The sequence below is a fragment of the Panthera leo genome, chromosome B3, assembly GCF_018350215.1.
Source record: "Panthera leo isolate Ple1 chromosome B3, P.leo_Ple1_pat1.1, whole genome shotgun sequence".
NCBI lineage: Eukaryota > Metazoa > Chordata > Mammalia > Carnivora > Felidae > Panthera > Panthera leo.
In genome coordinates, this window is record NC_056684.1 from 98,134,583 (window position 1) to 98,158,766 (window position 24,184).

The window sequence follows — 24,184 nt, forward strand, 5'->3', positions numbered from 1 at the left end:
ATGTAAATTAGAGCTCTTTCCACCAAAGTATGGAGGTGTAAGTGATGATAGATTTTATGGTAGTGAGCTCTGTGAGTCATATTTCAATCTACAAAAAAAAAAAATGCCATCTTAGAGGCTGGGGTTTTGGGGGCTACTGTGGAGATGCCCAGATACCACACCCAGACTTTAATAAAAAATAAAAATATATTTTTTCTGATTCTTGATTATTGGTAGGCTGTGTGATGAGCAACATCATCGGCCTATCTCTGGGTCCCTAAACTATAAATAAGATAAAAGAAAACAAGATCAGCAGAGAGAAAAATTAGGGCCTATTTTATGTGTGTCTGTTCAGAGGTCGAAGTCAAGAACAGGCAAATTCTGTGTGTGTGTGTGTGTGTGTGTGTGTGTGTGTGTGTGTGTGTGAGAGAGAGAGAGAGAGAGAGAGAGAGAGAGAGAGAGGCGGGGGGGAATAGGTAGGTGGGTGTGCTGGAGAGCTTCTGTTTGTCCCTCTGGATGCCCTCTCTGCCCTTCTCCACCTGCCCCATGACCTAAGAGGTCAGCTTAGATGTACTGCATGAAGGGGCCCTTTTGCACCTGGCTTCCCATTAGGTTCAGCTCATGGGGTCACTGGCAAAAGATTGGAGGAATGAAGGGGCATGAGATTGGGGTATTTATTTGGCCAGCTTGCCCCCTATAGGGTCTCTATAGGCTGGTTGCATCCCTTAAGACCACAGCTTCTGACACAGCCCTCTCCACACAACTCTTGTCACCAGTTCTCCAGATATCAGTGGGGCTTGGTAACAGCACCCCCTGTTACCAGTTTCCAGGCAGGCCCTATCCTTGTTTCTCTGCACCCAGCCCACCCCTTTGTAATTAGTCTCCTTATTAACTATTCTCCAAATACCTAATTTGAGTTCATCCACTATTTCCTTCTGAGCTTTTGATTGATAAAATAGATATGCATACATTCCTTGCTCCAGAAACAGTGACTCTTCTATCTATCAGCACGAAATAACTTTTTTTTTTTTTTATATCAGCATGAAATGAAATTTTCCACTGCACAGAATTTTAAGTCATTTCCCCAGAAGCAGACCCTGGGATGAGGATTTGTGTGCAAGAATGTTGTTAAAGAGATACTCCTTCATTCTGTAAGGGAGCGTGGTGGAGAAGAGAAGAAGGAGGGGAGGGAGGAGCAAGACAGGGAAAGCAGAAGAGAAGGACCCAGCCGAGGGTTCACTTTCAGGCAAAGCCCCAACCTCATCCGGATCTGGAGAGGAGCTCTGGAGCATAAACCACATTCCAGAATGTGCCCTGACTTGACTCAGGGGAGCTAGGCTTTCGATCTCCTGCACCAGTAAGTCAGGGACCCAAGAGCATCCAGGCAGAGCACCATCAATTTATAGTTCATATATATTCCCTGTAATTTGAAAATAGGGAGGGGAGACATGCTGATTATTAATTGGTTTAATAATGGAGTTATTAGTAGAGAGGAATGAGAACCACCTCCAGATACCAAAAAAGCTCACCGCAGATGCTAAGGGGACACATCCTTTGAAAAACACCACGTGGAATCATTTGCTTTCAATGGACTCAGTTAATATACTTTAATATTAGTAAAAATCAAGACACGGCTTAATCTTCTTAAAAATCAGAGGCATCTTTGTGGGAATCGTAACTACCAGATGCAGGTAGTAAGTAGTTCTATGGTATGTGTGCGTGTGGCTGGAGGGATGGGGGGGGGGGGTGTATCAACACTTGCCATTTCCCTCTGAAGTTCCTAACACTTGGAAATTTGTCATAGCATCTTTTCTCATCTGCAGTTCAAACAGTTTTTTCCAGCAGGAATTCAGCTGAAGTTGAAATCACCATCTGGCATCTCATATTGAACCCGGTTCTTTGCGTGCCAAGAACTTCTTCTTTTGGCAATGACGTTGACTGTGATCTTTCGAAAATGTTTCCTGGGTTGGCAGTCTTGACTGAACAGAGCAAGAAGCCTGTCTTGGAATTTAGGAAGAGATATGCTGAGCAAATCGTGGCCCTGGGAAGAAAAGCGCAAGGTGAAAAGTTGAGCCTTAGGTTGTGAAACCCCAGAAGCCCTCTCTATCTTTTATTATTGAGCTAAAACCAGCTCAGGTGGAAAAAAAAAATCTCAGCAATATGATCAGTAGCAGCACAAATGTTGCACAAGACCTACAAAAGGAGTATTCAATTTGAAGCAATAAATGCTATTTAAGACTTTCCAGGTGGGAGGTAACATCCTCTCTGCTGTAGGGAAATAGGACAACTAAGAAGGAGTCTCTTCTCCCAAGGAATTCACTATCTTGGGGCTGGAGATGCATGGGTAGAAACAAGATAGACGATAGTGAGAAGGATAGCTGACGTGGTCTGCCTCTTCTCAAATGCCTGGGGACCCCTTTTTACCATTCCTGTTCTCCTCCATCAGCTCTGACATACTTTTGCTTCCAATGGCTTGCACCTATGGCTCTCCTGGAGTGGCTGCCCTTGAGTACTGTGTACATAGTCAGAGAGTGGGATGTGCTTGGGAGCTGAGTTGCTTACCAGTGACTGTTCGGTGTAGGGATAAAAAGGCTCAGGCGCCTGGCCTTACAGCAGGACACAAACTAATGTCCAGGCTTTCCCTACCGAATGAGGTGGAGAACTCCCTCTGGGACTCTGTCTAAAGCCACTCTTGCTCAGTCCCTTTCTCTTGTCCGTCTCCTTCTCTCCTTCATTTGCCAATCTTTTCAGGGAACATTTCCTTAATAAAACACTTCACTGCAAATCCTCCTCTCAGGATCTGCTTCCGGGAGCCTGACCTAAGTAAGACAGGCACTCCATAAGAACAGAAACAAAATGCTAAGACAGCAAAGAAGGACCGACTAATTCTGCCTGGAGATCAAGGACCTTTCCATAAAAGGAGGGTATTTGAGCCAGGACTTGAAGGGTAATTTGGATTTTGCCAGGCAGACAGAACTGAGAAGTGTCACAATAAACCTGAGGAAAGTACATATATGTGCAGCACTAAGGAAGGGAATGGTGGAGACTGATAGGACATGGGACTGCTAAGGAGTTAAGTGAAGATGGGTCTTGAATGTTATTAAGGAGTTTGGACTTTAAAAAAATTGGCCATAGTGAGTGATTGTAGGTTTATGAGCAGAGAAGAAACATGATACATCCTTTCAGAAAATAATTGAATGGAGGGGCGTGTGGGTGGCTCAGTCGGTTAAGCATCTGATTCTTGATTTCAGCTCAGGTCATGATTTCACAGGCATGGGATGGAGCCCCATGTTGGGCTCCACCCTGAGTGTGGGTCTTTCTTGGAATTTTCTCTCTCCCTTTTTCTCTGATCCTACCCCCCTCCCAGACAAAGATGGATAAATAAACCTTTAAAAATTAAAAAATTTTAAAGAAAAAAATTGGATGGAAATATAAAGAATGGGTTGGTGGGGTAAGAGATAAACAATGGAAGCCAGTTGGGAGGGGTGATTGTCACAGCAATATTCTGGGTGAGGATGATGAGGGACTGACTTAGGGCATGAGAATGAAAAGGGAAGGATGGATCTAGAGGTTGAATGAATGGACTTATCAACTATCTGGATGTAAGTGGGAAAACAGTCATCAAAAGTGACTAAATATTGGTTTCGATCAAAGAGTGAATGATGGCGCCATCAACCAAGAGACAGAACCTAGGAGGAGAGAAAGACAGATGGGGGAGAGAAATCAGTGAGTTCATTTTTAGATATGTTGAAATTGGATGAGACATCTGAAAAAAATAATCCCTAATAACTCAAAGAAATTTGAATGAAATATGAAAATTCATCTGGGAATAAAGAACAAAGAAAAAAAGGGATATTAGAAACAACTGGAATATTCAGAGACTCATGAAGTTCCAGTTCAAGGTTAGACCAAAGAAACACTTTTTAATATTAGCTCTCTGGATAGGAATCAAAACAACAAAATCAACCATAGAAACCTGGACACCTTTTAAGAATAAGAACACTTAACATTCACTGGTCACAACAGTGTAATGACTCAGTTTCGCCAGGATTTTATTTTGCTGATTAAAACTAGAGTGGGGTGGATATGGCTTAAAGATTAGATCTGATGTATTACATCTGTGTGACTGTTCGGAGCAATCTATGAAAGCAGAGCCCTACGATGCTGGCACTGAAATACAAGCAGAAAAATACCGCTTTCAGGGTTTGTGACCTATTATCTGTCTACCACAACATGTTGCTGGAGGAGGGACTCCTTAAGAAACAGTTCCATCAACTGATAGTGGCTATTTCCTTAATTATTGCTGTTCGTTTGTTTATGGGCTTGAGCTGATTTAAAAAGAAATAAATCAATATGTCCGTGAATTGTATTGACATTGCAAGCAGCACAATTAGAAGAAAAAGCACAAGTCCAAATTCTTAAAAAGTGTTTCAGTTTGAGGAACAATCTATATGAGTATAAAGTTGTTTCAAAAGCCAAATGAATTATAGGGCAACATAGAGGCTTCCTGACTCTGTAACAATGTTACATTTAGAGTCTTCTCTTTGAGAACCCTTGATACTTAGAGAAACTAACACATCCTTCTATCTTAGGTAAGATGTTAAAGATTTTAGAAACCAAGTTACCCATAGAAATGATACAGAAAGAGAAGGTAGAAAATCCAAAGAACAAGAGAAAGAGGACATTAATTGTATTTATTCATTCATTCTCTCTTCCTCCCTCCTTCCCTCTTTTCCTTCCTCCCTTGGTTTCTCCAGTCCTCCCTCCCCCACTTCCAGAAACACGTGAGGACCTACTATGTGTCAGGAAGTGTACTAGGAGTTAGAGACACCATACTGAGCAAGGGAGACATACATGATCTCTACCTTTGGGGATTTTAAGTCTATCCTACTTGATTTCAGATTCTGCATGTAAATAAAAGATGGTATCTCCTGTCCTTCACTCCTGTTCTCTCTCACCTTCATATTGTATATTAAAGCATATTAGGTTCACCCATTTTGGGGTTAGATGTGCTACCCATAACCCAACTAGGCTACCTTCATTTGGAATTCAACTCTCTCATTTAACAGTTGCGTACATTTGGTCAAATGACTTAACCTTTTGACCCTTCAACTCTTCATGTATTAAGCGTAGATAACAGCACAATAGCACATGCCTCTTGGGACAGTTGTATTACAAGGAGATCAATTCATTTAGAACTTAGAATGGGCAGTGGACAATCAATTGATGTTATCCATTATTATTTTTAGCCTGCACAGGAATAAATAGATGAAACAGGTCACATCTTTTAAAGAGCTTATAGTCTTGCCGTTGGAGACAGACAGGTACACAGATAAAGGCAATAAAGTGTGGTGGGTGAACAATGAAGGAAGAGTGTTTAGGCTGCAGTTGGTCACAAAGAAAGAGAGTGGTGAATTCTTTTGGTCAACTCTTTTCAGATGGATGTAATATCAATCCAAAGTAGTTTCTTATTTCCCTGACCCTTAGGTAAATGATCCTTCCCTATTAGATGCCTGTTTTGCTTGCTTTATTTGCCCATAGTTATTCAACTGTGAATAATTATGTGAGTACAAATGCAGGCTTTCCATGAAGGGAATTGTGGTCCCTCTTTATTTACACTCTGAATAAAGGAGCTTCCCAGAATTGGTAAAACTGGGTTACACTCTCCTGATTTCTTGTGTTCAGTGGCATATTTCTTAGAGAAATCAGAGTTGTTTTTGCAAAGGGAAAATTGGTCTTGTCTTATCCCAGGAAGCAGTCTTATCCCTCTTGCCCATGACTGGCTAAGTCATTTTCATGTGATTCAATTCTGGCCAATAGGACCCGAGGTAAGTTGGAGGTTCTGGGAAAGATACTCTCAATTCTATGAGACTAATGAAAGCAGACACTACTATTCTTCCCTGGATGTTGTTTGTCTGCATGTGATGGCTGATGCTGCTGTAGCCATCTTGTGACCATGAAGACAGATACTGCTGGTACCCTAAGGATGGAAAAGTAAAAAGATGGTGATGAAGTGGGTCCCTGAAGACATCCTTGAGCTGCTGGATTTACCAACGTGAGCCTTGATCCATCTCCAAATGTCTTGTTGTGTGAGAAAATAACCCCTTAATTATTTAAGCTGCTTTTACATGGGTTTTCTGTTAACTTTCAGTTAACTCCTTGTGGTAACTTGTCCCCAAGTATTTGGGGGCACTTCCCTGTGGGAAAATTATACACGTCCTCCCTTTTAAGCCCAGGCATATGACTTGCCTTGACAAAAGGAATATGAGATAATAGTTAGATGAGTTAAAGAAGAAATGATGGATCATTTCCAGGTAGAAGCTTCAAGAGCCAACATAAATTTTGTCACGCCCCTTCTCTCTTGCTCCTATGATCGGGGAGGCATGTTAAGATGTAGCCCCTGCCAATCTGGTTCCTCAATCACTGCAACAAGTTAGACCTTACCCCTTCTATGGGGGACTGTAGCATGAACAAGAAGTAACCTTCATATGAAGCTGCTGAAATTTGTTGTTACCACAGGCGACTCTAGTTTATTTCACCTGGGAAGCATCCTACAAGCTGTAGGGAAATGCCAAAGTAAAGGCAGAACCTCAACGTGAGGAGTTCCTGCAAAACACAGGCTCCCCTCTGTCGACCGTACACCCTTCCTGTTCAGAGAGATGAGCCTCAGAACAGTAAGTAATTTAATCCAGAGAATGCTTGAAAAATGTCTTCACTTCAAATGCATTATTCAGAGTAAATGAATCACAACTTATTAAGTGTCTCTTCTGTAGCTCTGAGTTCACCTCATCACTTTGCCCCCCCACCAAGCTTTCCTGGAATGACCTCACCATGCACTCTCCTGACCACATCCACCTTCACGCCTTCCCAGGGGGCTTGGTAGTGGCTCAACAATCACATAGCTGAATTTTCGATGCACAAATACGGAACGAGGGTGACGCCTCTGTGGGCGGGACCGGAGGATGATGAGGGTGACAGCTAACACTTAACTAGCACCGGTTCTACACCAGGTACCATTCTAAGCTCAATTTAGTAACTCCCTTAATCCTCACCTTACGAGGCAGTATTCTTACCATCTCTTCTTTACAGATGAAGAATCAGAGGCCCAGAGGGAGAGAGAGAGAGGTTAAGCGTCCTGTCCAAAGTCACACAACTAAAACGTGGTGACACTCAGATTCAATTTCAGGCAATCTGGCTCGAGTTGTATTCTGTGATGCTTAACCAAGCCCTCGGCACGGCCGTTCTTGGAGAAACAAGAGGTTAAGAAGTCCAGGTGGGCTTCGCCTGACTGAAAACCCAGCTGGGTGATGTCTCACAATTTGCAAAGCACATCCAGGTCCTGGTTTTCCCAACTGTAACACAGCAATGCTTAGGGTTGCACCCTGTGTGAAGGAAGCGAGGCCCAGTGAAGACCCCAACATTGAGCCGGGCCTTGGTAATGTTATAGCGGCTGCTGTGGCTTGTAGGACAGGCCCCACAGGGGCAGAAGTCTGGGGCACAGGAAAAGTCCTGCACAAATATGAAATGACCGTTCGGGGATTTCTCTAGATGTCTGGGGTGGAAGGGCCTAGGAAAGGCTGTCTGGAGAGTCATTTTCTGGGAATCTACAGACAGAAAAGCAGCTGAAGTGAACTTGGCTCATTGGAAGGAAGGCTAGATAAGCCTTTCGGACTGGCTGATTTAAGAGGGTTGAGATGTATTTTCATGAGGCCTGCAAGGTATGCATGAATATGCATATGGGTGAGGAGCTGGGGGCCAGGAGCTTGGCCCTAAAATTGTTTCAGAAAAGCTTTGGAGATGTAGCTCAAGAGGGAGAACTTAGTTTGGGAAAATGCAGTTAACTAACAGCAAGTCCTTTAGGTTGGTATCTCTAAAATCTGTTTCGAATTTGAACACGTGTCACCATCCCCATTATGGCCACTGCCAGCGCCCTACTTGGGGCCACCGCTGTGACTCTCCTAGACTTCTGCATCAGTCCGGCTGGTCTCCCTGCCTCCATTCTTGCCCCTGTCCCATCAGCCTGCCTCGCAGGAGACAGAGTGATCTTTAAAAGATCTTTAAAAGAAGGCAGGCAGTGCCTATGGCTGCTTCTCACTCTTAGAATAAACTCCAAACCTTTACTATGAAAGCTGTCTCTGCCTAACACCTGGCTCTCATCTCTCACCACTCTCCGCTGCCACCCCCCCCATCCTCCCCCCAGTCCAGCCCCCCTGGCCACACTTCTGTTATATGAACACACCCAACTCCTTCCTGCATTTTCCGCCCCCAACTGTCCGCATAGCTGACTCCTTCCCCTCCAGTGATCCAAACATCACTGTCTCCAAATTCTCGGCCCTGTTCCCTGCCCCTCACCCTCTCTGGGCACCCTCTACACCATTAGCAGACTTCCTTCCTTCACGGCACTCACTGCTATGTGAAATGGCCTTGTTCATCCATTTGCTTATTTACAGGGCTCTTGCTAGAATCCCCTTTTAGCCTGACTGGGCCTTCTTCACCTCGGTTGTGGCTATATCCCCAGTGCCCAGATAAGTTCCCAGTGCACAGAGGCTATGCAAACTAAGAAATAAGTAATTTACATTTAATTTCCATCAGTAATACATTTCAAACAATTTACTTATATGCCCCGGTGGAAAAAAGGAGAAAAAATTAATTTTATTTACATTTAATTGAATATTGATGTATTCTTTGGATGATGGCAATGAAATAGTGATATTTGAACACAATTTTGTGAGGTTAATCTACTCCTAGAAAATCTGAAATTACATACAGTTCAGGATAAATTAGTTTTACGTAGGAAATTAAAAACCCAAGAGCCAGGACTGATAGGTTCCTACATTTAAATATCATGAAAATATAAAATTTAAATACTATGAAACTATAAAATACAAGCTACAATGTTTCCATAATAAAGAGCTTATAGTTAGTAAGGGCAAGCGATACAATGTCAAAATCCAGCTAGCCACATGTTCTTTACTAATTTCTCTGAATAATATAATGGCACTGTATGTTTATTTGGAGTCCGTTGAAATATTAACATTATCCCTGTCTGGGTATTAATTACATTTGCCTCTTTGCCTTATTTCGGGATTAGATTCAGCATTTTTATATTTAAGGATTCTGAAAGGAAAGCTCTCTGGTCTATAATCACCTTCAATCCCCATATGACTAAATTTGGTCATATTTGCTGATTGTATAGACAGCCCTTTCTGAGAAGTAAATATTAATGCTGACTGGTTTTGAAAAAAGAACCCTTGGGGCACCTCTTCTTCTTTCCATTTTTAGACACCTCTGTTAGCTGCTTTAACACTCGAGTAGAAGTGTTTTTAAAGGAGCCTGTGAAGATTTGGAAAAGATTTTATTTTTAATACCCCAGATTGCATTCTCTGCATTTGGTTGGTTTTGTTACATGTGTTCCATCTGTCTTGGAGATATGGGAAACTCAGTCGGGAAAAAATGGAAAGGGCAAAATTGTTTCCCTAGCTCCATAAAATATCTAAAAATTACTTCACATGTAAGATCTGGTGCCTGGATTCCTTCACTTCTAACTTCTACACTGCCCAGGGGTAGTCTTCCCTGCAAAGCAGGAAGAGGAGAAATTGTTTAGTTACTCCCTTGTTGGAAAGTGTGCAAGGTAGAAAGCCTTTGAGAAAGGCTTCACCTTGAAAGATTTCTGCAAGACTTTATCATTTCAGGTGAATTTAATTAACACACAGATTGGTTCTTTTATTATGAATATCCTTAAAGTAAAATCCGCTTCCTTGCTGGCTACAGTTGATCTGGGATTTCTGGTATCTATTTTTTAATGGTTCAGGCTAAGTACTGGATGAAAAACAAATCTGAAAAACCAAACAAAACATTTCTTTGCCTATCCCCAGCTGCACCTGACAGTGAAAGAAGTTGAAATCTTACTCCTCGCTGGACATTACATCCAATTTCAAGCTTCTATTATCTTTTTTGAAAGCCACTGCAGAATACCTCGTAACGTTTTTTGTTTTCTCTGAAAATCAGCTGGTTATGTTTGTAATTGGAGCACTTCATGGACAGGGTGTCTGGGAGATATAAGTGCTTTCATTCCACCCTACCATTGTTTAGCATTATTTTTATGCATTTACTGAGGGTCTTGGAGCCTCAGAGAGTGAATTTCTGGAGACTACAGCTCTTTTATGATGTGTGTAGCACTGAATAAAATATGGATTCTTCAGGATCATCTTAAAAGGGACTTTAATCTGGAGCTATGAAGTAACATTTCCTTGGTGTGTGTTTATCTGCAAATGAACAGAATCAAACATTTGACAAACAAAACAGCCCCAACTTTATGAGCCTACTGAATTGAGATGGTGTCAGTGTCCTAGTTTGTTAATTTGGGGAGGATCATGGTTTTAGCATTATTATAAATAAAGTCTATTAAATCAAACATGGACTCTTGGAGATGGTGATATTTAAATATCGTGTGGTATTTCAATATTTTGCAGTTAGAACTCTGAGAACATAATAAATGACATTACATATCTAGCACAAAAATACCATGTGATATTTAAAGCTGGCTTTACAGTTTATAAATCATGGCTCACGCTGATAAATGTATACATTAGTGCCTAATGCACATAATATCAAATTTTCTCATATCCTATGACTCATCTGAGAGCTCTGTTCACTTGTCATCAAGATCCCCTCTCTTGTTACAAGACCTTGTCATCACCTAGAACTTCTTCACTTCTGACATCTTGAACTTTGAAATTCCACTGACCTCAACCCTATATCCTTCCTCTCTTACACCCCCATCCCACCCATCTTCAGTCTTACCAAGGTGTCTGGCCTTCACTCTCCCCAGAAAATGGCCCCCAGCCCTCTTGGTCTTAAGGACATTCTCCTCATCTGACACAATCTCCTTACTCCTTTGACTTAATGGCACAGCCAGTCAACAAATCCTCAACTTTGGATCCATTCATCTGTTTTCTTCGGCCCATGAGTATTGCCGGAGAAAATCACATACCACGCTAATACACATTCTGAATTTCAAACCTCAACTAGGCATTCAAGACCATCTAAAATTCAAGACCAATTATATGGTTCCCCGTAAAATCAAACTGACCTGGATAACACAAACCACAGATACTTAGAACAGAGCTGTATTGAATAATACATATAATAATACATATAATAATATGTATGTGTTATACATATATATATAATAGATATATGTGTATACATACATATGTGTATACATATACATATATATAATACATATAATAATATATACTCAAAATATATAATAAAGTTCATTTTCTCCCCTGGATTTCATATGGGCCAAACTTTCCCCATTTTGGGGGTGTGTATTTCCTCTTATTTTCACTTTCTTTTGCAGTTTTCCAATAGATTATTTATTAAAGAGTTTAGAAGAATATTAAAGAATTTAAGATAAACAGAAGATATTTACTACATAGCTATTGCATGCTGAGCTCTGCTCCAGGTACAGGGATACAGCGGTGAGCCAAATAAACAGCTTTGCTCTCAGAGAGTCTGTATTTTAGTAGCAAGGGACAGAAAATAGACAAATAAGTAAAATATATACTGTCAGAAAGTTACAGGTGGGACGGCAGCGTCCTGGGGAGGCAGTGGAAACTGTGGGCTACGCTGTGGAGAGACTACTTCCTGTACTAGGTGCGAGGGTGAGCCAGACTGCCTGGGTTCCAATCCCCCGTCCCGCGCTAACTACCTGCGTGACCCCGGGCAAGTGGCCTAGCCTCTCTATGACTCAGTTTCCCTATCTGTAAAAATGAAGATTTTCTTAGTACCAACATCTTAGGGTCGTTAAGAGGATTAAATGACTGAAGACACAAGTAACATTTCCCCTGGTAGGCACTACACGATCGTCAACTTTGTAGCTGTCTCAACCATTGCTACAACCCCTCACCTTCATGGCCTGTGCCCTCTAGGCAGGGACAGAATCACCCTGAAGGGAAAGCTCCTTGCTTGCAGAAGTCACTCGCTTCTGGGGCCCTGGGAGAGGCCTCAGCAATGTGCTTGCAAAAGTAAGATACATATATTTTGAAAGTAAGACATCTTAATTGCACTGTTTAAGATGCCGCTGTGTTAGGTAGCATCGAGGGGGCTGTGGGCACTTGGGGATTCAGCTAAGAGGAAGTTAGGTGGGAGACACATTTGGTCTGAGTTTAGTGGGGAAACATCTATGTGTTTTGGTCACTTCTACATCAGTTTCAGTGAGAGCTTATCGTCCTGGTGTGGAGGCAGCTCCCAGGCTTCCTTCCACCCACTGTGCCATAGGTGCGAGGCAGGACATGGTAGAGGGAATGTGTCCCGTGCAGGCTGACAAAGGAGGTGGGGGGGGGGGGGGGAGAGGGGGAAACAGGGTGCAAAATGTATAGAGCCAGAAGTTGGTCTGTGGAAGTTGGTGTAATCCTCTGATATATAAAACCGTAAGTAGAGAATCCGCTGCTCAGGACACAGTCAAAACAGAAGTCCTTTCCTGTCAGGCACACACTAGATAAGGCAACATTAATAATTACCAGCGCATTTTGATGGACTGAATGTTGGTGCCCCCACCACTTATACACTGAAGCCCTAACACCCACTGTGATAGTAACTGGAGATGGGACTTGGGGGAGGTAATCCAGGTTAGATGAGGTCGTGAGGATGGGGTCCTTACGATGGAGTTAGTGGCCTTAAAAGAAGAGACCAGAGGGGCGCCTGCGTGGCTCAGTCGGTTGAGCGTCCGACTTCGGCTCAGGTCATGATCTCGCGATTTGTGAGTTCGAGCCCCACGTCGGACTCTGTGCTGACAGCTCAGAGCCTGGAGCCTGCTTCGGATTCTGTCTGCTTCTCTCTCTGCCCCTTCCCCCCTCATGCTCTGTCTCTCTGTCTCTCAAAAATGAATAAATGTTAAAAAAAAAAAAAAAAAAAGAAGAAGAGACCAGAGAACTTGCTCTTTCTCTCTTTGCCATGTGAGCACAGAGAGAGAAGGTGGCCATCTGAAAGACAGGACGAGGGCTCTCACTAGAGCCCGACCATACCGGCACCTGACTTCAGGTTTCCCGGCTCTAAAACTGTGAGACATAAAATGTAAAATGTCTGTTGTTTAAGGCACCCAGTCTATGGTATTTTGTTCTAGCAGCCCAAGCTAAGACATACATTACACTTTCTTTTCTTTTTTTAATTGGAATCACATCAGAGAGAAGTATAATTCCTGCATTTGCAGAACAGAAGCCCTCGGCAGAACTACAAACAGCAAGTGGTCTGTGTGTAAAGTCGCAAGCTTTACGCATCCCATCCATCAACGTTAAAAAAACAAATAGCCACGAACCACATCAGAAGAAATGCTGAGTTCTTCCTCTAGTATTTTCTAATATTTTCCTTTAGAAAATATTACAAAATTATTTTCATTTTAGAGATCGATCAGAGTTTATAGCCAAATATTATATATATATATAGCCAAATATTATATATATAGCAAAATACAATATTATAATATATATATATAGCCAAATATAATATTATAGAGGCATGCCGGTCAATGAATATAGATCATACTATTTTCTGAATTTTATAGTATTTGTGGCATGTATCTGGGTTTAAAAATTTATAATGTGTGTGACTTCTTTTCTCATTCTAAATAATATCCACTTTGTCCCTAATTTTGGTTTTATAAATTTTGTGTTCTTTTTATTAAATAGGCCCTCCTCCCAAACTACATGTATTTCAGGCCCATAAGCCCTGATCCACTTCTACCAGGAGGAAAGAGGAAGGAGGGAATGCCTTGGCTTTTTTTCCCACCTCATCCAGACTGAGCTGTACATTCTGTTATACTTCATGTCTTCTGTCCTACAAGAGGAACACATGGCCCTACTCATTCCCTCCGCTTACAGCCTGATGGCCCCTGGCCTCCTACCCTACTCACCCACCTCTTCCGGTAGCTCTTTACCTCCACTGATGTCCCCACCCTTGGATGGCCATGTCCTTGCTCTCCACTGGCTCTTCCCTGTCACACCACAAGCGTGCTCACAAGTGTCGTTGATTCTGGCCACCCACTTCCTGCCCACCTCTGTTTTAGAAGTTTCCTGACTCCTTCCCTCTCTCTTCACTCTCTTTCAGTGTTTTGAAAGAGAAGCTGATATATATGGCCTTGGCTTCCTCATTCCTCACTACATTGAGATCTGGTTTCTTGCAGGTTTAGGGAACTGTCCCCTGGAGTCACCACTGCCAGACTCTGGCCTCTGATTGGTTCGCCTCCTATGGGGCCTCTCCAGTGCCTCTGCAAATGTCGACACCACTCTGCCCTGCATCCTCTCTGTCGTGCCCCCCGCCCCTCCCCAGGGCCAGTCCTTCTGGTTCACCTCCTTCCCCTCTGACCACTCCACTTGATCTTGGTCTCTTTGGCGGCCCCCTCTCCTCCCCGGGTTCCCTTAAGTACCTACCAGTGTCCCCCAGGCTCTGGCTCAGACCACTTGTGTCCCCATCTCCATGCTATTCCTGGATATGCCTGTTCATTCGGTAACAAGTCTCTGCTCTTGACTCTGCAGCGAGATTTCTATTCCCATGGTTGCTCCTGAACTTTGTAGCCACATTTCCAACTTTCTGCTGGAAAGATCCATCTGCTTCTCACATGCAACATCTTCATAAATGAAGACCCTCCTCCTCCTCTTCCTCCTCCTCCTCCTCTCCAAACCTCTCCTCCCTTCGTGTTGTCCATGGTGAAAGGTGTCACCATCAATCACCCAGGTGTTCTTAGAGCCTCCTTCTTTTCCTCCTCCCCCCCCCCACTCCCCATCTCCAATCATTAACAAGCATTATTTATTTTATCTTTAAGCCAGATGTTCTTTTTTTTATTGAATCACTAGACCTCTCAGCAGTATGGTGAAGACTTTGGATTGCTTCTAGAATAATGCTTTTTAGAGAATAAAACAAAATCAAAGGATCAAAAAGGAAATAACTTTTTGAAATACGGCTTCTGAAATTATAAAAAGTTTTGATATGGTAATACATGTAATAATACACTAACAGTATTAAATACTTGGATCCAATGTCAGGTGTAATTACCATCATTTTATTTTTTTAATGTTTATTTACTTTTTTGAGAGAGAGACAGAAGCATGGGTGGCATGGGGGGGGGGGTGAGGGGGCAGGGAGAGAGGGAGACACAGAATCCGAAGCAGGCTCCAAGCTCTGAGCTGTCAGCACAGAGCCTGATGCAGGGCTCAAACTCATGGGCCATGAGATCATGACCTGAGCTGAAGTCGGACACTAAACCAACTGAGCCACCCAGGCACCCCTAATTACCATCATTTTAAAGTAATGAGAACCACAAATGATACTCGGGGATTCTTGGAGAAATGCGATGTGAAAAATCTGTGATTTCTTTTGATGACAAAGCCATACATACTGCTAATGTAATTTTCTTATATTAATCATCAAAGAATATGATAAATTTTAGTAAGAGAAAAGTAAAAATAAAGATATAGTGTTTCTCCCATACAGGTTTACAAACCCCTTGAGTTCTATCCAGACTAAGAAGACCTGCTTTAAAATGATCTCAGAGGGGCACCTGAGTGGCTCAGTTGGTTAAGCATCTGACTTTGGCTCAGGTCATGATCTCATGGTTTGTGAGTTTCAGCCCTGTATCCAGCTCTGTGCTGATAGTCTGGAGCCTGCTTCAGATTCTGTGTCTCCCTCTCTCTCTGCACCACCCCCCCCCCCGCCCCCACTCATGCTCTGTCTCTCTCTCTCAATAATAAAATAAATAATAAAAAATTTAAAAAAATGATCTGAGGAACTTTCCTACTTCCATTGCTCCTGCCACTGACCTAATTAGGGTCCTTCCTTCCACATGGAATCTCCACAGGTGCTTGATTGGCTCCTCCCCTTTCTTCAAAGCCCAATCTTGTTATTGCAGTGTTCCCAGCATGCCTGAGAAGAGCCCCCCTCCATCCTGTCACCTAAACTGGGTGCCGAGTATCAGGCTTTGTCTCCTCAGTAGAGCTCAGACACGTCTATCTTCTCCACCCAGCTTGACCATCTCATTGGTCCATTTGATTGCTCACGGCCACCTCCCTGCTACCCTGGCTTTGCCTCACCAATCCTTCTGGAAGCACAAATCTCTCTAAAACCCAAATCAGATAATGACACCCTGTTGCTTCCAATCCTCTCCCGTCTTCACTATACAATTTGGGCTCCTTAGCCTCCCATGGCTTCTGCCCACCTTTCCACCCCGCTCCTGCAACTCTGTTCCAGCCAGCTCTCACTTCTAGAGTTAGCCAAACTGGAAGATAATTGAGGGTCAGAGCAAGGGCTCTGGAGCCAGAATACCTCAGTTCAAATGCTGGCTGCACCGCTCACGAAGGACGTGACCTTGAAGAATCACTCCATCCTTTGGGCCTCAGGGACCTTAGCTTTAATATGGAGCCGTAAGAGTGCTTGCCTCACAGAGTTCTGAGAACGAAGTGAGATGACACGTTTGAAGTGTTCAGAATGGGGCCATAGCATATAGAGAAGCAGAGAAAGAGAGGGACCCTGGTATTATTTCACATTTCCCTTGTGGGGAATGACCTCTCTCATGTTTTCTGCTTGGCCAACTGGTCCTTTAGGACTCAGCTCAGGCACCTCCTCCTCCTGAGAACCTTCTGGAACATGGGCTGGGGGCCTGGGGGGGGGGGCAGGCAGGGTTCTGGGCTCCATGGCCCCTACCCAGCCATCACTTAGCTGCATCCCACAGGAGAATGTGTGGCTCTCTAGGTGTGGGAGGTGGCTCCCTCCGTTTGTAACCCAGGAACTGCGAGAGCCAGGCACAGGGCGGGTGGGTGTTCAGCAAGTGTGTAGAGGCTGAATGGATTAAAGAGAGAATTCAAATCAAAGGACAAAGTGTTAAATAAAGAGAAGCCAGTTCTCTCCTACTCTCCTGACAATTTGCTTTTCAAAGTATTATATACAACATGGACTTATTGTACTGTTTTTCTGCATGGTCCTGTCTGCAGTGAATCCCTCCCTGGCCAGTTCTGGGGCTCGATAGCATGAAGCTTCTGAAAAAGAGAAAATGTAACATAGGGTCTGGGAGGTGTGGTGGGGGGGGGGGGGGCGGGGAGTGGGCAGGACTCTCCACCACCAGCCACTGACAAGGAAACCCTCAGGAAACAGGCATCCAAGGACAGGATATGCACTTAATACTCTTTTAGCAAAGGAGACTACAACAGTAGGAGCAAGAATTTAAGCATATTTTTAAGAATGGAAGAGAAAAACCTGCTGTGTGGGGCCCTGGCTGAGGGCACGTCCAACATGGCGATGGCCCTGACTTTAGTTAGAGTTGTCCCCATTCTTTCCTTTTCAAACAGTACAAAATAATTCATGTCTTGGGAAAAGATGAAACAGTGCAGAAGGGGGAAAGTAAAAAACAAAAAAACAAAAAAAAACCCCAAAGCCCCCAAAACCAAAACAAACAAAAAAACAAAAAAACCCCAAACCCCAAACTTCCTATTCCCCAGAGGCACCCTCTGCCTCTGTGCAGATTCGCACCCCCAGGGAGGCTGACACTTGCAAGCATGCTCAAAACATCAGAAAGTGAAATCACGCCTGGATTTGTCCAGAGAGACAAACCGGATGGACATGTTACCACACTTTTTTTTTTTTTTTTTTTTAACAGCGGACAAAGAAACGATTTAAAATATAACATGTAAAGGAACCCTTTCTATCAGAGATGGCCTGGGGTATAGAGGCGCAGAATGGAGAGCAGGCTTTGGGGTTGGCCTCGAACCTGTGCTCTTCCTCGCGGCTCCCGCAGGAGAAATGGCCCCCACTCAGCAGGAGGAGGGCCTAGCATTTCTGGCGGGCGGCCGGGGACGGTCCCATTTAGAAATGCCCCCCGGGGGCCGGGGGTCCGAGGTGGGTTGAGAGAGGGCCCGCAGCTTCGGGGCAGGGCTGGGCGCTGGGGCCTGGGGGCAGAGGCGGGGCCTCAGCCCCGGTGCGACCTTCCCCAGCCCCCTCTATGCGGCTACCAGCGCTCTAGCGACTTGACATTGTGGGAAGAAGGGAAGCTCAGCACCCGGAGGGCCGCGCTCCGGCGAGCGGAAGCAACAGTTGTGCGAAGGGAAGGGGAGACGGGGTGGGGAGGGCAGCGCTGGCGAGTCTAAACCTGCCGGCCTAACAAAGGCCTGGGGTGAGGCTCACCGAGGGGACCGTGCTGGGTGCTCCATGCGGGCAGTTCTGGGGCCACATGGAGAGGGAGCCCAGACCCTCCCTTCCGGGGTGTCATTCCCCAACTCCCCAAGGGACCAACCTGCCTTTTACTGTGGACCAGCCTGCCCTCAGTAAACACCCCCCTCCCCCCCCTTTGCTTCCAGGCCTCTCTCACTTGCACCCTGGCTTGGGGGGTAAAGGTGGGTGGCTGTGGTACCTTTGTTTACGAAATCCCCAGTCTGCAGCATCCAGGTTTCAGACAGGCAGGGATGAGATGAATCCTCTTTGGGGAGGCAGAGGTAGTGCGGCTGCGTTCCCTCATTTAAAAAGGAGCCCTTGGAAACCAATTTGCTCTAACGATGTTGTCAGCTCCAGTCCACCGTGGGTTCTCCACTAAGGCGGTCCTTGTTACCTTCTGCACCGCTCCGGGCTTGCCTTCTGTGCCCTCCTGGGGTAGGAATATCTTGATCCACTCCTGGGGCTTCAACTTGAACCAGTCAGGAAGATGCTTGTCAGCTTTAAAATGCTCATACTCCTAAATGGATTAAAAAATAATATTTCTGCGTGATTTCCTACAGTGTTGGTTCCTCCCTCCAGGTTGGGAGGCAATAACCACCATCCCAGGAATTCTCAATAAATTTTTATTAGTTAAGCTTAAAAAAAAATAATAATAATATTGTCGGGGTGCCTGGCTGTCTCTGTACAGAATGCAACTTTTGATCTCGGGGTTGTAAGTTCGAGCCCCACGTTGGGTGCAGGGATTACTGAAAAATAAAAAATCTTAAAAAAAAAAAAGAAAATTGTGAGTAAGCAAAGCAAAACATTTGGGAAGTGAATGAAATTAAGCGCTAACAGGGAGCAGAAAACATATGCTAGAACGGTAAATTCTGCTAATGTTTGATTTTAAAGTTTTTAGAATAATGTGTTTCTGTTTGGTTTCAATGATTTTAAACAGCTAGCTGGCTTCTCCTGGTCTAGAGTCAAACTTTCTGGCTCAAAGCTGTTCCCATTGTTCCTGCTCCTCATTGGCTCACTGCTGCCTCCCTGTGTCTGATCTAAAAATCACAACACCGTGTTCGGCTTCACAAATACAGGGTAGAACCCCCCTCCCCACCAGTCTATTAGCTTCCATGACAATAAATTACACAGGATTAAAGGGATACTTAAGTTTGTTAGCGTGAGCTGTACATACCACCTACCTTCCTTCCTCCTTCCTTCCTCCTTCCTTCCTTCCTTCTTCCTTCCTTCTTCCTTCCTTCCTTCCTTCCTTCCTCCTTCCTTTCTCCTTCCTTCCTTCCTTCCTTCCTTCCTTCCTTCCTTCCTCCTTCCTTCCTTCCTTCTTTCCTTCCTTCCTCCTTCCCTTCCTTCCTTCCTCCTTCCTTCCTCCTTCCTTTTTTCCGTCCTTCCTTCCTTCCTTCCTTCCTCCTTCCTTCTTCCTTCCTTCCTTCCTTCCTTCCTTCCTTCTTTCCTTCCTTCCTCCTTCCCTTCCTTCCTTCTTCCTTCCTTCCTTCCTTCTTCCTTCCTTCCTTCCTTCCTTCCTTCCTTCCTTCCTTCCTCCTTCCTTTCTTCCTTCCTCCTTCCCTCTTCCTTCCTTCCTTCCTTCCTTCCTTCCTTCCTTCCTTCCTTCCTTCCTTTCTTCCTTCCTTCCTTCCTTCCTTCCTTCCTTCCTTTCCAATTCATTGGGCCTTTGCTGGAAGGACAAATTTAATCCTTAGAGAGATTGGTTATGATTATATTATCAATGTAAGTCTTACTAATGATACCCCCTTCCAGAGACATCACATAACTTATCCATATCCAGTGATGTACATTATATGTTATTTGATACCGTTCAATAAAAATCCTACATCCAGGATGATTACAAGTTTGCACAAAGAGTCTCTGATGTGAGATAAATTCTGAAAAATGGCTCAAACAAATACACATCAAAATGCAACCTCCTTGTGCTCACCTGGTACCTTTGTCTTTAGTGAACAGATCAGATGCCCACCTTGATGTGAACTAGCTCCCTCTGTGGGTTTGTATTAAGCACCAGTTCTTCCCGTTTCTTGCTCATCCATGTAGTTTGAGATGCTTCTTGCTTCATAGAAACTGGGAGCCACACCGAATATCATGTTGTCCCAGATGGATTTTGGAAAATGCCTTCCATCCTGAGTAGATCAAGGAAGGGGCTGCTCCCTTTTGCAGAAGCATCACCTGCATGGAGGAAATTACCACTTGCTCCTAACGGTCACTCCAGATTCTTTCTATGCTGCAGCGGCGGCCTTAGTGTCGTCTCTCAAAGACACCTGCTGAAGCAACTTCGGTGGCTCCTGAGTGCTTGTCTTTCGATCTTACCGGTCTTTCACTGCTCAATATGAAAATAGCTCTGCAGGAGAAGACATGGGCTTTACCTCCTCCAAAGTAATTAAACAAATCTAGTGAAATTCAGTGCCCACATAGGATGCTGTAGCTCCCCTAAGGCAGATTGTCTTACACCCAACCCCATATCTGCTCCCAAAGGGAAGATGTGAAGGGCACGGTGTGAACGGGCAGCCAGTATTACTGAACACTTCAAGTTTGTGTTCCCACCTGGGTGACTTTGAACTTGCTCTTCCCTCTGGTTAGAACTCTGTTCTCAAGTCTTGCCATTAAGATCTCAAAAAGGGGTGCCTGGGTGGCTCAGTTGGTTAAGCGGCCAACTTCAGCTCAGGTCATGATCTCGAAGTATGTGAGTCTGAGCCTGGCGTCAGGCTCTGTGCTGACAGCTCAGAGCCTGGAACCGGCTTCCAATTCTGTTTCCCTCTCTCTCTGCCACTTCCCTGTTTGCTTTTTGTCTCTGTCTCTCTTAAAAATAATAAACATTAAAATTTTTTTAAAAGATCTCAAATAAAATAGTTTTTCTATGACCTGATTTCATTTTAATAGCATTTATCTGAATTTGTATCGTGTATTTGTTTGTATGATTATTTTTTTGTCTTCCCCCTCTAGAACGTCAGCATCATAAGAGCAGTGAAGTTATTTGCTTTGGTTAACATTGAATCCACAGCACTTAGAACAGTACTTAGCACATATGCTAAATAAATGCTTGTAGAATAAATAAAGAACAATGCAGAATTTCCCTAACTATAACTTAGTTCTTGAGATCAGGGGCCATATCTTATAATTTCTGCTCTTCTCCTTAGAGCCTGGCATGGTATAAGTTGTACAGATGGTTTTTAATAAGTGCTTGTTGAGTGGGATTGCACAGGAGAAGGAATATGTGTGGAATCCTTAGGTGGGTCAAAGGCAGAGTGGGGCAGGACGCCACCTTTGCAGAGGGCACGATGGGCATACTAAGCTGGGAATGTGGCTCTTGGGTGTGGGGAAAAGGAGAATAAGGCGGTGGACCCGCAAGAGACCTCTAAACTTTCTCTTGTCTTGAGTTCTACTTTTCCATGATCATGCAGTTCAAAATTGTATAGATGTGAATCAGAGAGTGCCAGAGGGGCCAAAGAGAATGTATGTGATGGGGAGATTGGGATCTTGTGGCACTGGTCAGGTTGCTGAATGATTCCAGTTCTTCAATTTTTCATTCATCTTACAAAATACTTACTGATGGGAATGCAAGCTGGTGCAGCCACTCTGGAAAACAGTATGGAGGTTCCTCAAAAAACTAAAACTAGAACTACCCCAGGACCCAGCAATTGCACTACTAGGCATTTATCCATGGGATACAGGTGTGCTGCTTCGAAGGGACACATGCCCCCCCCCATGTTTATGGCAGCACTATCAACAATAGCCAAAGTATGGAAAGAGCCCAAATGTCCATCGATAGATGAATGGATAAAGAAGATGTGGTATATATACACAATGGAGTATTACTCGGCAATCAAAAAGAATGAAATCTTGCCATTTGCAACTACATGGATGGAATGGAACTGGAGGGTATTATGCCAAGTGAAAATAGTCAGTCAGAGAAAGACAAAAATCATATGACTTCACTCATCTGAGGACTTTAGGAGACAAAACAGATGAACATAAGGGAAGAGAAACACAAATAATATAAAAACAGGGAGGAGACAAAGCATGAGACTCATAAATATGGAAAACAAACAGAGGGTTACTGGAGGGGGTGGGGAAGGGGGGGTGGGCTAAATGGGTAAGGGGCACTAAGGAATCTACTCCTGAAATCATTGTTGCACTATATGCTAACTAATTTGGATGTAAATGAAAAAAAAAAAGACTAAGAAAAAAATACTTATTGAACACCTGCTTTGTTCCAGGTGTTATGCTAGGTACTGGGGATACCCGTGCTGTTCCAAACTTGACAAGTAATGTCAAACATAACAAGGATTCCCAATTCATACAGTCCAAGGTGATAGGGTTGTGTGTTAAACCCTATAGCCCTTCTGCTTAAAAACTGCTTAGCAGGTCACGTCACGATGCAATTCAACACTCGCCTCTCCATCATGTGCTGGTGGAGTTGCTAAGCAGTTTGTGACTGCCTGGTTGGGAGGTCTCCTTTGGGAGTTCCTATCCCTTTTGACACTTAGCAGTCAGGAGAGGGAAGAGTGTCCCTTACCCCCACCCTCAAGCATTCCTTTGTCTCACACCGTAGGGAAGGAAGAGAGTCTCCTGCGATATCAATTTTTAATTCCTTTTGGTGGGTGATGAAATTGATGAGATCGGCCGCATGGCCTCCTCTGTACATCTGTGTACCTATTCGTATTTATTACTAATTAAACTTCTATGTCAGTCTATGAGCCACAATGCTGATGACTGTATTTCTAAATGAATGCATGCAAATGTGCCTAGGAGCCGGACAAAGACAGTATCAAATATACTCATTAATAAATAATATCAATACTGTGCATCTGCAGGCTGAGATGTTTTTAACTTCAAAGAAGAGCTTTCATATCTATGGTCTCATCTCACACTACATATTATTATTTAAAAACTCCTCTCTAGGGACAGGTTGTTCCACGCATGTAAAGCCGGGCAGGGTGAGGATAATGAAGACCCGCCTCAGGCTACCCGACATCACTCCGCAGGGCAGCCCAGCACTCGGTGCCCTCCAGTCTCGTGGGGTCTCTCTTGGCTTGTTTGAAAACTAAAGGCAAACATGAAAAAGTACACTCGTTTCAAGTGGTGCTGGGAGCACACACACACTCGGGGCAGGAACAGGGAACTAAGGAAGTGAGGCTACTTTCAGGACCGACTTTGGAGCTTCTGCAAACAATGAGAAACAGACAACTTCAAACTCACGTCAGGCATCCAGAAAGCCCAGAATTGGAAACCTCTAGTTTCCTGGGACTGAAAAGCCAGTTCCTGTTTACTCTATCTACAGCTGTGACTTTTTCCCTGTCTTCCCCAATTTCTCCAAGAGCGTGCCTTCATTTTCAGGAAGGTTTTTTTTTTTTTTTTTTTTTTTTTTTTTTTTTTAACATATTTTCACCTAACCTTTTAAGGTTTTTCTGTTAGACTTCCTTTGGAGTAAAAACACCATGTCATTGTTTTCCTAAGGCTGGGCTGTGGTTATGGAAATGCCCTTCTCTGAAATTGCTCGGACATTTAAAAAATAACTCAAGGGCGCCTGGGTGACTCGGTCGGTTGAGTGTCCAACTTGGGCTCAGGCCATGACCTCACTGTTCGTGGGTTCAAGCCCCTCATCGGTCTTGCTGCTGTCAGCGCAGAAGCCTGCTTTGGATCCTCTGTCCCCTCTCTCTCTCTTCTTGTCCCCCACTTGTTCTCTCTCTCTCAAAAAATAAGTAAACATTAAAAAAAAATTTTTTTTAAATAACTCAAATAAAAGTAAAAAACAAAAAAAAAAACCACAAAAAACAAAACCACCCTGAGAGTGAGGCTCTCCCCCATCCCTATCTGTACGGTCCTAATACCAACCTGCAGTGTTTACACTTCACAAAAATTCAGGCTGTATCACCTTCCCTGGAGTGGACACTGTAAAGGTTGCTTCAGAATTTCCTACCTGGGTATCTGACCAGATACTGTGGGTGGTGAATTCTTCCACCCTGATTACTCATGAAGAAAGAACTAACTTGTGATT

At 43.9% G+C, this 24,184-nt stretch overlaps 1 long non-coding RNA gene across 1 annotated transcript; it reads right to left on the reverse strand.

The window, feature by feature from the left end:
• Window positions 1-1,573: 1,573 nt before the first annotated feature.
• Window positions 1,574-20,602, reverse strand: LOC122221326. Its single transcript, XR_006203158.1, has 3 exons — window positions 20,111-20,602; window positions 18,377-18,694; window positions 1,574-2,020 (listed from the first exon to the last, which is right to left on the reverse strand). It is a non-coding gene; the product is annotated as an uncharacterized LOC122221326 (long non-coding RNA).
• Window positions 20,603-24,184: the final 3,582 nt, after the last annotated feature.